This window comes from Nannospalax galili, unplaced genomic scaffold, assembly GCF_000622305.1.
Source record: "Nannospalax galili isolate Female #2095 unplaced genomic scaffold, S.galili_v1.0 scaffold31, whole genome shotgun sequence".
Taxonomy (NCBI): domain Eukaryota; kingdom Metazoa; phylum Chordata; class Mammalia; order Rodentia; family Spalacidae; genus Nannospalax; species Nannospalax galili.
In genome coordinates this window covers 3,035,552-3,048,143 of record NW_008332149.1, presented here as the reverse complement: position 1 = coordinate 3,048,143, position 12,592 = coordinate 3,035,552, and the positions used below count along the sequence as shown (strand labels likewise).

Here is a 12,592-nt window from a genome sequence, read left to right as displayed (position 1 = left end):
CTCCAGTGTATGGATCACACTGAAGGGCATTTGGAGACACAAATTAGACTTTATAAGCCTTATTTTCCTCCAGTGTATGGATCACACTGAAGGGCATTTGGAGACACAAATTAGACTTCATAGGCCTTATTTTTAGATAGATGATAGATAGACGATAGATAGATGATAGACAGATGATAGATAGAATAGATAGATAGATAGATAGATAGATAGATGATAGATAGATAGATGATAAAGTACATTAAATTAGGGGGCACTAAGGGGGTGTGGATGTAGATAGATAGATAGATAGATAGATAGATAGATAGATAGATGATAAAGTACATTAAATTAGGGGGCATTAAGGGGGTGTGGATAGGGGAAGGGATCTAAATGTCACAAAATTATAATGTATGAAAATTGCAAAAATTTAATTATAAAGAGTCTCTATCTCTGGAGTCAGTGGTGAGTAAAAATGATGCACGACATGTAAGGTCTTCGTGTGTTCTCTGCATACAGAAAGTGCCCAGAAATTGTGCAACAATAATGATGGTAGATCTTACTGACATTTAACATTGGGCAGAGTCACATGACAGGTGAATGGGCTGCTTTGTTGCAAAAGGTCCTGTTGGAAAGTCAAGCGTCTTAGAGGCAGGTCTTTTTAAAAATATTTTATTTATTATTTTTATTTTACATGTATGCGTGTATTGCCCGTGTGTAGGTAAGTGCACCCGTGTTGTGCATTGCCCACAGAGGACAGAGAGGCTGTCGGATTCTCTGGAACTGGAGTTACAGACAGTTGTTAGCTGCCATGTGGGTGCTGGGATTCAAACCTGGGTCTTCTGCAAGAACAACCAGTGTTCTTTACTGCTGAGCCATCTCTCCAGCCCCTTCTTAGAGGCAGGTCTTTTATAGGAAGAATAATCGTGTGTTGCTTTTAAATATTTGGAGTTGACCTTCAGTTCTAGAAGTCTCTTCTCTGGTGCTGACTTTGATAAACAAGTACAAACAAATAAACATTCATTATATCAATATATCTTTAGGACACACAGCATACAGGGTTTCTCACATATCATATAGCCTGGCTTTCTAGTATATCCTACACACTCCTTAAATCTACCTAAGCCTCAACATGTGACAGTGCCTGCATACCCACTACCCTGGGACTAAAAGTGTCAACAATGGGCCACACTCCAGCTGATGCTGCATTTGTATCAAAGTCTACTCTAGACCACACTATTTTAAGAGGACAGGAGTCCTTCCCGCAAACTCAGCTCCCAACAGGCACCCTTTTTCTTGCCTCTATCCCTGGCTGTTTTCAAGCCTTTCCTTTGTAAAGGGTTGATTCTCTAGACATCAGCATCTTCAGCTATAAAATGATCAAAGGATACCCACATATGAGGTGCCTGCAATTATTAAATAAGCTAGGCATCATGCTCAGCATAGTGCCTAGACCAACTAAAGACCTTACACATATTTTGACTGCTCACTTCTTTCAGTCATAAATATATGACAAAGCAGTGCTTGGCCTGCTGCCTAGTATATCCAGTAAGCTCTTGTGCTCCCTTCCCCTCCTTCTGTCTCCCGCCATCATTTGGTCCTTGTAATTTGGATAACCTCAGTGAGAAGTTTCCTGGGGACCCCAGGGGGCCCGGATTGAGTCAGTGTAACAGAACTGACTGGTCTTCTAACCTCCAACTGAGCCTTACCTCTTAAAACATCCACTGCCTTCCACAAATGCCAATTCAGGGACTAAGCCTTTGATACTTGGGCCTTTGGAGGACTTGCAATCCAAACTATAGAAGGAAGGAATGGAGTTTGTTAGAGACAAAAATATTAATATGCTGCTCAGGATACAATGTGGGTCGCTGGGGCCAGGTGCTTTAGTGGTAATAGTCAAGCGTTCTTCAAGAGAATTTGGAATCCATTTATCTTGGGCTTACAGGTTCGGGGGACAGGAGCCAACTGAGAAATCTCACAGGCTGCAAGAAGAGCTGAGAAATTGCCCCCTAGTGGTGAAGGAGTATTTGCCACTCAGAGAAGCTTAGTGTCAACCTTCTAGATGTTTGTAGGGTTATAATATTTACACAATGGAGTTCTATTCAGCAGTAAAGAAAGATGAAATAATGAAATTTGCAGGTAAATGGATGGATCTAGAAACTGTTATACTAAGTGAAGTAACATAGACTCAGAAAAACAAACGATGTATGTTCTTCCTCTTATGTGGCTCCAAGCACCAAATCCTTTTAAATTCCAGGTCCTTTTAATAAGATGATGCCTTCTGCGTGAAATAACTACCATCATCATGACTTCGGCTGAGCCTGATCACTAAACATAGTCACAACTGGGCTTGTTGACGGTTGTGCTCATTCATTAAAGGAGTGCCAAGCAGGGTCATTGGACCCTCACCTGAGTATCCAGCCACTCTTTCCAGCCAACTAGTCCAGCCTTGGAGGACAAAAGAAAAATGAGGAAGAACACAATAGAGGGATAATTTTGGAAGCCCTTGTCAAGAAACTCCAATAGACTCTCATTTGAACATCTGAAAATTGCCCTGTTCTGACTTTTATCTAGTTCCCTGTCTAGAACTTGTAATGCTAATTCTTGCCTTTACTTCTCCTTCACATCTCCTATTCATGATTCAAGGACTTTCTTTTCCTCCTAGAGATAAGAGTTATGCAATTTGGGAGTCTTTTAGATAGACCAACTGAAGGGATACTCCAGTTGCCTAACCCTATGTTCCTATTCAGCATGGAAGAAGCCAGAGTGGTCTGTGTCCCTATTCCCTATTGGCAATTTGGGTAACCCCTTAAGAGGATGGTGTGATAAGAATAGGAGGTAGGAATTGGCTAGGCAATTAAAGTAAAAAGACCCCAAAGAAATGTAGCCAGTTTCTGGGCTAAGAGTCAAAATGTCCTTAGGCCTGTTAACAACACACTCTGTTCCAAAGGCCAAAAATGTCAAAATGTCAAAAGTATTTGGGAGCTTGTATCTAATCCTTAAAATATTTCAGGGCTACCTCTTCAGAGGAGGGGATGTTGGAGGGGAGAGAGAGGGCATGGATTTGTTCAAAACACCTTATATGCATGTATGAAATTCTCAATAAAGGTTTTGTAAAAGTTAAAAAAAATTATCTCCCCCGACAGTCATCACTAAAGCTGAGTGCACTAGCACATGTTTTGTATGCGTACAGTTTAAGGGAAGTTTAAAAAAAATCAAACCAGAGCTAGGTTCCCGTTGACACAGGTACATAGAACCAGCTCCCTAAAACAAGCTGGGAGCCAAGGTGGCAGCCTGCTTGAGACCCCTAGCCTACCAGGCTTTCACTAATGGGAAAGGTTTGGATGGGAAATCCCATAACACCATAAAGTGTCACCTGAAAGCCAAAGGGTGGCAAGGTCCCTCTTACCACACTGTCAATGTTATGCCACGTCTCTTGATGCCACTTTCACAGTTGACCTTGTTTGTAATTCTTTTTAGATGTGACAGAAAGTAGGCATTCCTATCCATAAATTAGCATCAATGGAGACACGATTTTCATAAAGACACTTTCCTGATAAATAGAAGCAAGGGAGATGCACATATGAAGCCTGAGTGTGACTGATGCTTTTGTGTGAAGTCTTTTGTGACACTGATTTGACCGTGTGCTGCCAATACAATTCTCCAGCTATGGTCTTTCCCTGTTTACAAGTGAAGCTGAGAGACATGCACGTTTTATTGAGTTGCTGCTGTTTGGTCATGTTTTCAGACATGTTAATTTATTTAAAGGTTTCCCAAAATTCTTTCAAGCAATGCTCTACCTCTGCCATACGAACAGAGTCAACATTGTTTCACATTCGTAGCATAATTAGGTTTTTTGATAAATGGTAAGAGAAAAATCAATACAACTTGCTATAAATAAAACTAATTCATAAAAGTATAGTAACAGGTAAAGATTACTGCCTACAAATTCCATGTCCCAGCCCTGCTGTCTCCATATTAACAAGGATATCGATAGAATCAGAGGTCCAGGGACTGGAGAACTAGCTCAGTGGTTAAGAGCACTGGCTGCTCTTGCAGAGGACCTGTGTTCAGTTCCCAGAATCTAAATGGTAGCTAAGAACCATCCTTAACTCCAGTTCCAGGGGAATCTAACACTCTCTTCTGACTTCCACAGGCATTGCCCCCATGTGATGCACTTCCATACACACAGGCAAAACACTTATACACACAGAAATCTTCCTCTGAGAACCACTCTAAGAGGATTCAAAAGAGAGTGGGGCGGGGGGGTAGGGAAACACCCTCTCACTGAAATGAAATGTTATTTAGTAACGCATGTGTCATAGTTGGAATGATCTCAGCTCAATGTGCCAACTGTTTTAGAAATGACCCCTTCTTAATCACTGGACTCATCATCATCATCATCTCAATCCCATGGGTGAAAAGAAAACTAGTTTTAATGATCAGTGAAAGCCAACAAGTAGGGAGCAGGGGTTGGAATCCAGGCAGCCTGGGGTCAAGTCCAGTGGCTGCATCCCCTCCCATTCGGGGAAGAAGGGACACTGGCAGTCACTGATCATGTTTGCTAGTTATTAACCTGACTCGGAGTCACAGTGTCTCACAATTCATACTTTTCAGTGGTTGCATAGACACATAACTTCACCTGTTTTAGTGACACTTACTCATTTGAAAAGGAAGAAAATTTATCTTAAGCTTAATGAGGCAAAAAGTCAATTTGTAGACTCAAATAACATTTAATCTAACACAAAGTCAGTAAAAACACAGGTAAAGCTGGGATTCTCTCTGTTCTCAGTAACAGTGATGACAAGCAGAATTAGCATCTTTTTTAGATTTCTGGAAACTTAGCAATATCTTGTAGCAACCTAGAATGTTTACTGAAGAAATACAGCTGAATTCATTAAGAACTGTGAGATTTGTGACATTCATCCTGCCTTAGTCCCTGCCCTTCACAACCACCTAGTTCCACAGTGCCATTGAAAAATGATGGCCTATGTTTCTAGTGCAAACTGGCAGCCACCAGAGACAGCAGAGTGGGCATTGTCTAGTCTGCTTTTTGAGGCTATAACAGAATGTCTGAGCCTGGACAATTTATAAAGAACAGAATTGACTTTCTCACTCTTCTTTATGCTGAAAGGTTGAAGATCAAGCTGTCAACATGTGGTACTTTATTTCTGCATCCTCACATGGTAGAAACTAGAAAGTCAAGAGACAGTGAACTAACCACTTCTACAAGCCCTGTCATTATCCTATTTGTCTGGCAGGTCTCTGAGGATCTCCACTCATGGGCTATCCAGATTTAGCCTGATTCAGTGTTTTCCTAGTGTAAAAAGATTTTTGCCCAAGATGCTTTGTTGAAAATAATTCCAGGCAGATGTTTAACTTTGCAGCTGCTCATGGCAGTGGGTAACAGGTGGACAAACACACAGATCAGCAAAATGGATAAACATTTAGATGAAGGAAGGAGGGAAGAAGAGAGGGAAAAAAGAGAAAGAATAAGAGGAGGAGGAGGAGGAGGAGGAGAGAAAGTGCTAGTTACTAAGATTAGGCGTGAAAGAGGAGATGCTGTTGCTTATAGAAATAGAAAGGATGGAATTGAATAATGTGAACGATTTCATGCCAACAAATTGGGTAACCCAGATGAAAGAGACAAATTCCTAAACACAAATAACTAAAACTGATTCAAGAAGAAATAGAAAATCTGAACATATCGAAAACAAGTAAAAGATCGACTTAGTCACATAAGAATTTTCCAGGACGGAAAGCTTGGGACTGAATGGCTACAATAGTAAATTCTACCACCGTTCTATAATTTAAAAGTCTTTCACAAACATTCATAAAACTGAAAAAGGTTTAGAACAAACCCAAATTCATCTTCTGGGACCAGTATTTCCTTCCTTTTAAAAACTTGACATTATAAGAAAATTATGAGCCAATATATTCCATACATTTGGATGTGAAAATTTTGAACAACAGAAAGTTACCAAACTGAATCCAGCAATGTGTAAGAGAATTATTTACCATAACTATGTAGGATTTATCCCAAGAATGCAAAGTTGATTCAATTTAAAAACAACTAAACAAAAACAGATTAATAGAATTCTAACATACTAAAACCTTTGCATGTTAAAGGACATTATCAAATAAGTGGAAAGATGTTACAGAGTAGGAATAAATTTTGCAAATCAAGTACAATATAATGTCACTTCATGCCACCTAAGATGACTATAACAAAAAGAGGATAACAGATGATGTTGAGAATGTGAAGAAAAATGCAATTCTAATGTACTGCTGTTGGGAATACAACATGGTGTAATCAGTTTGGGAAACGGTCTGAAAATTCCTCAATTTTTTATCAGTAAACGAAGAGCCAAAAAATGGGTAAAAGCACTTGACAGAAAAACCTGAGGATCTGGGTTCAGTTCCTAGAAACCGTGATAGAAACAGAGAAGACTCCTAAAATTTGTCCTCTTACCTCCATAGGCTCTGTGGTGCTCTCTCTCTCTCTCTCTCTCTCTCTCTCTCTTTCACACACACACACACACCCCTTCACACTCACACTCATTTTCTAATAAATATATCTTTAAAAAATAAAAATAGATGAATAGATGGGTGAGGCATGGCACTGTCATAAGTACAATGTGATGTGGCCACAAAAATGATGGAAGTTCTGAAATGCTACAAGGATAAATCTCAAAAGTGTACCAAGCAAAAGAGGCTAAACACAAAAGTCAGATACTTCATGATTCCATGTCCACTATAGGCAAATTTAATTGAGACAGAAAATAGATTTGGGTTTGTCAAGAGCTAGGAAAGAGGGGAGTAGGGACTGACTGCTGGTGAGTACACACTTTCTTTTAGGTTGATAGGACTTCAAAAGGTAGGTAGTGTTGATAGTTGTACAGCTGTGTAAGAATATACAAAACAAATTCTGTCTTTAAGTGAGACAAACCCAGGGCAGTGTTAGGGAATGACTAAGTGAGAGTCTCAAGAATATCAGGTCAAGCCTGTCCCCATCTGCAGCTCTCCCCTCCTCAGAGGTGACCACCTCTCAAGATGCCTTTTCCCTCAGCTTTGAGTAAAGCCCAGAGAAATTCTCTTAACTATGCAAGTTTTTAGCTCGACTCTGTCTATGGCCATGCCTGACTAACCATTGTGGCCAGGGTGAGTGCTTGTATCAGTTATTTTTCTTGTTGCTATGACAAAATTTCTGACAGAGGCAACTTAAGGAAAGAAGGGGTTATCTTCACCCACAGCACAAGGGTACAGTCCACCATGGTAGGGAAATCATGTTGAAGGAGCGTGAGACAGGTGGTCACATTGTTTCCATGGTGAGGAAATAGAGTGATGAATGTGGTGCTCAGCTCATTTTCTCATTTTTATTGAGTCTCCGATCTCAGACTCTGTAATGGTGCTGCCCATGTAAGATGGATTTTTCCACCCCAATTAACCCAATCTAGAAAAATCCCTTAGAGATATACCCAGAGATTTCTCTCCAATGTGATTCTAGATCACATTAACAATATTGACCATCAATATTAAACATCATAGTGTGATACAACGATTGGCCTAGGCCTGAATGTCATATCCACGCCGGGAGTTCTACAAGTGGGAAGGAGGGGACTGGAAACTTGAAGGAAATAGGGATGATGAAAGTGTGGAAGGCGACTGGAGAAATGGCTCAGACGTTAAGAGTGTTTGCTTTCCTTCCAGAGGATCCAAAATTGGTGCTCCATGAGGGGCAGTTCACAACCTCCTGTAACTCCAGGGATCTGACTCTCTCTTCTGGCTTCTGTAGGTACCTGCACACACACACACACACACACACACACACACACACACACACGATCGAAAGACAACTGAGGTTGCACAAACAACTGTGTGAGCTTGAGCACACCCCTGTGCCTTACTTTCTTGTCTGCAAAGTGAGAATAGTAGTGTTCCTTCTTTTAGTTCCTTAACACTGAAATGAACTGTGACATAAACCGCTCAGGACAGAGAAGGCGCTGGGTAGAGTTAAATACCATTATGGCAAGAGCAGCTCTTCCTAGATTCTATAATTAGCTTTGGTTATTACTTTCGCTATTTACTTCAACAAAATGATCTTTCTTTAGTCATCAGCAATTTTTTGAATGCTGGTTAGCAAGCCAGTTCCTGTTTTCCTGCATGAAATGACTCTACAGCCTATTACAAATTACCACAAAAGAAATCAAAGCAATAATAATAACGGCAGCAGTAATGTCTATGAAATGACTACAGTAGAAGCCATTATCCTAGTCAGGCCGCCTCCTAAGTCTGAGTTTCAGACATTCACAGTTCTAAAGGGTTTCTACAAACAGAGTCCAGAACTGTGCTGAAGGGAATGTTCTAGACTAAGCACCTCAGGAGAATGTTCAGTCTGGCTCATTTATGCCTTCCTAGAGATTCACCATCTCCATGAGAAAAGAGGCCATCTTTGATTCTCACAGTTCTGGAGTCCTTTGCTTGTTTGTGTCCTGAGCTCTCATGCTGGAGAACCAAGGCAGAGCTCCAGGTTCCCACAGGTCACATTACATTAGTGCTTGTATCTACAGATGGATGACTCCAGTACATACTAGAAAAGCCTTCCTACACTTGAACAAACAGCTGAAAACACATAAATTGGATTTCACAGTCAGAGAACAAAGTCATCTTTACGATACAATCCTCAAAAGTGCTGTGAATTATTTTGTGTGAACAGTTCCAGATATGGGATTATGAAATCTGACTGCACTGGGGTATGGGAAATTGAGAGAAGGGCTCTTTTAACTAGTATTGTCGGTTTTGCTACAAGGTAACCTGAAGGAAATTAGCAACTCTGTGGCCTGTGAAGGGAATGAGTACATTACTTTTCTCTGTATTCTGTAATAATTAAATGGGATGAGAGATGTGAAGCATGAGTCTAATGCCTGGCTCAGGAATGTTGTCCCCCACTACTTCTTTCTGAGAGAAGAGGATTCTCTGTCTATCCTTACCCAGAAAAACAAGCTACCTTAGTTTACAAATGCCTCTATGTCATGGGGATCCTAAGAAGTTAAGTATACTTTATTTTATTATATTTGTAGCACAGCAAAAAGACACACACGATGCCAAGAGGCCTGGGGACTACCTTGATCTCTTTATTTGTTTCATGGCCTCTTGGTTGGTCTGATTCCTGGTTATCTGGAGAAGGTAATCCTCATAGCAACTTCTAGGTTTAGTCATTTGGAGACAAATCTCTAGGGCTGTCTATGAAGGTATTTCCAGAGAGGTTTAACTAAGGAGAAAAGACCCACTCTGAATGTAGGCAGTGCCATTTGGTAAGGGCCCAAACTGTATAAAAAGGAGAAAGTGAGCTGAGCACCAACATTTATCTCTCTCTACTTCTTGCAATGTGATCAGCTGCCCCAAGCTCCTGATACCATAGCCTCCCCACTATGGTGGACTGTGTCGCCTTAAACTGTGAGCCAAAATAAACCCATCCTTAAGTTGCTTTTGTCTGGCATTCTGTCACAGCAACGAGAAAAGTAAGGAAGACACTGGGCGTACAGTACAGTTCAACTTCTATCCTGCCTGATCCTGCTTCCCTTCACTTCTTAACAGAGTTGGTCTCTAACAAGTAGAATTCCCAACCCCAGATCACCATCTGCTTTAGGAAAACCCAAACTACAGGGGCATCAAGGAAGGTCTTCCAGAAGAACTTTTTCTTCAGGCAAGTTCTGAAAGATTGATAGAAGAACATAACAGACAAATGAGTGAAGGGTACGGTAATGATTTGGATGAGGACTGCCCCCCAACACTTGGTCCCCAGTTAGTGGGGCTGTTGGGGGAAACTGGGGAACCTTCGGGAGGTACAGTTTTTCTGAAGGAAGTACATCACTGGAGGTAGGCTTGGAGAGTTTACAGCCCCACCCGACTTTCAGTTTTATCCCTCCGTTTCCTGTTTGCTGGTGAAGATGCAAGCTCTCGGCTTCCTTGTCCAGCCACCTCCTGCCATGCCTCCCCTGTCATTATGGCCTCCTCCTCTGGAATGGAAACCCAAATAAACTCCCCCATAAGTTACTTTTGGTCACAGTGTTTTATCACAGCACCAAAAAACTAATGCTCAGTAAGTGGTGGTTCACAGAAGTGCAAATCTGGTGTTCTCTGAGGCCCCTACAACTCTCTGTTGAAGGCTATCTCTTGCTACCTCTGAAAGAAATTATCAGTCATTTAATGAATATTGAGAGGTGACACAGGAGGATCAGGGCAGAGATATTTAGGTACCTCTGTGTCTGGACTCAGAATGTGAAAATATTTGTGCCTCATGAGAATTCTCATCAAAAGATGCCCACTGTGAGAGAGGCTCTCAGTGATGAGGCCCTGTGAGGAGGTGAACATCCTCACAGAAGATGTCAGTAGATCTCTTTCTCAAGTCTTTTCAGACCTTGCCCATGAAGCAGAGGCTATGCACGTACTGTATGATACAGTCTCCCCCTCTTAAAGATGACTTTGGCAGTACCATGACTGCTTATGCAATTTTATCATACAGCAACAAAAGTCAAGGTAGGTTATAAACCACATGGGACTCTTTCCATGATGGTAGGCAGAGGTTTTCCCTAGCTCCCTATGCTCTCTTTTCTGAATTTGGCTTTGCTTTTCCTCTCATCCTGCTTCCACCAGAGTCATGATCGGTGACTTGCTGGGTGTGTCATAGCAGCCCACACAATACTATTCCAGGAACTTCCATCCTGGTTATGGTAAAGGAGTGCCTGTGGCATTGCTAGTGTTAGGAACCCAGAGTCCCATCTACCACTCTGAATTTTGATAGAGAAATTGGAGCTGGGCATACTGATGGATATAATCATATGAAGATGATGATGTCCAGACACTTTTTGGTATGCAGAAATGGCTGTTTCCTATGAGTCAGCCCAATAGCTGGGGGATTTTGATGAGCCTTTCCTAGATTAGGCAACTGCATCTTGTGTCATGAGATATGAAACTGTTAGGAGGAGTGATTATTTAGAATGTGAAGAAAAAGCAGCATTCATGGGCATCCAAGGGAATAGACCATAATGGGTATTTCTCATTTTTTTACTACCTAGAATTCAAGCATACTTTCTGTGTTTTAGGAATGCCAAGCTCATGTCCAAACTCAGTCTAGCAGATATTTCTGCCTGGGACTTAGTGCCTTGGGAGAGTGATAAAGACTTTTCTTTATGATGGCTACTGTGAAGTATTGTCCAGTGATGTGGGTGAGACTTTTAGTAGGAAACAGGATGTCTAGGGGTGATGGGGCCAGCAGCAGCCAATGCTCACCTGGGGAGAAGGGGTCCTGATCTAATTTTTTATTTATTTTACTTTATGTGTTTGAGTGCATTGTGTGCATGTATGTAAGTGCACACCTATGTCATGCAGTACCCACAGAGATCAGAAGAGGACATCAGAGCCCCTGGAACTGGAGTTACGGATAGTTTTTAGCCAACATGTGGGTACTGGGTCCTCTGCAAGAGCAGCCAGCCATCTCTCCAGCCCTCCAATCTAATTTTGAGAGCAGATTCCTGATCCCAACTTTTGTTATACTTCACTTTCCTTCTATTCCTGTTCAAACCCATTTCTCCAGTCTTCCCATTGTTAGACTAATTCCAAGTATGTGTAGAAAAATAAAACTCTCTTCGGTTCAGCTAACCAGACAGGTACAATTGTTCATATTCAAAGAATTAATAAATATATCATATTTGGCTACAGATTTGCAATGGTTTTCAATTTATTTATTATTTGTTTTAGCTTTATGTGTATGCATGTTTTGCCTGAAAGTATGTAAGTGTGCCCATGTGTGCAATGCCTGTGGAGGCCAGAAGAAGGCATTGGCTCTCTTGGAACTGGAGTTAAGGATGATTGTTGTTAGCCACCATGTGAGTGCTGGGAACTGAACCCAGGTCCTCTGAAAGAGTTGGAGGAATTTTTGTAATACTAAAATCATTTCAGGTAATTAATCTGGCCCAAAGAGGACCCACTATGCAGAAGGTGTGTGCCTAGAAAGAGAAGGATGCAAAACAGATGCAACATAAGTGTCTCAAGAGGCCTGCAGAATATACACATAAAAATTCAAACATGTAAATGTATATAATAGCTCTCATTAGAATGGGTTTACAGGTTTTCTTCTCTTTTTATACATTGCTGTATTTACCAATAGTTTGATGATGCATTTTTTAATTTACCAGTACTTTATTCATAAATGCACACTAATCATATAATCAGAAAAACACAGAAAGAATATTTTTTAAAAAGAGAGATTATGGGCTGGAGAGATGGCTCAGCAGTTAAGAACACTGGCTGTTCTTGCAGAGGGCCTGGGTTTGATTCCCAGCACCTACGTGGCAGCTAACAACCATCTGTAACTCCAGTTCCAGGGGCTCCAATACCCTCTTCGGACATCTGTGGACATTTCATGGCACAGATGGACTTACATACATGTAGGCAATACTACTCATACACATAAAAAATTAAATATTTAAAATAAATAAAAAAGATTATGATGGTACTAAAATGTATCTAAACCTTGAATGTGGAAATTTTAAAGATTTAATTTAATTTTTAAAATTTGTGTCTGTGTGTCTGTGTGGGGTTGTGTGCACAT

At 40.9% G+C, this 12,592-nt stretch overlaps 1 long non-coding RNA gene across 1 annotated transcript in view; it reads right to left on the bottom strand.

Moving 5' to 3' along the window:
- Nucleotides 1-813: 813 nt before the first annotated feature.
- Nucleotides 814-12,592, bottom strand: part of LOC108490537 — a 23,408-nt gene continuing 11,629 nt past the window's right edge. Inside the window, exons 2-3 of the long non-coding RNA XR_001872312.2 lie at nucleotides 1,689-1,775; nucleotides 814-968 (exon numbers count right to left, since the gene is read on the bottom strand). This is a non-coding gene — a long non-coding RNA (uncharacterized LOC108490537). The remainder of the gene's footprint in view (nucleotides 969-1,688; nucleotides 1,776-12,592) is intronic.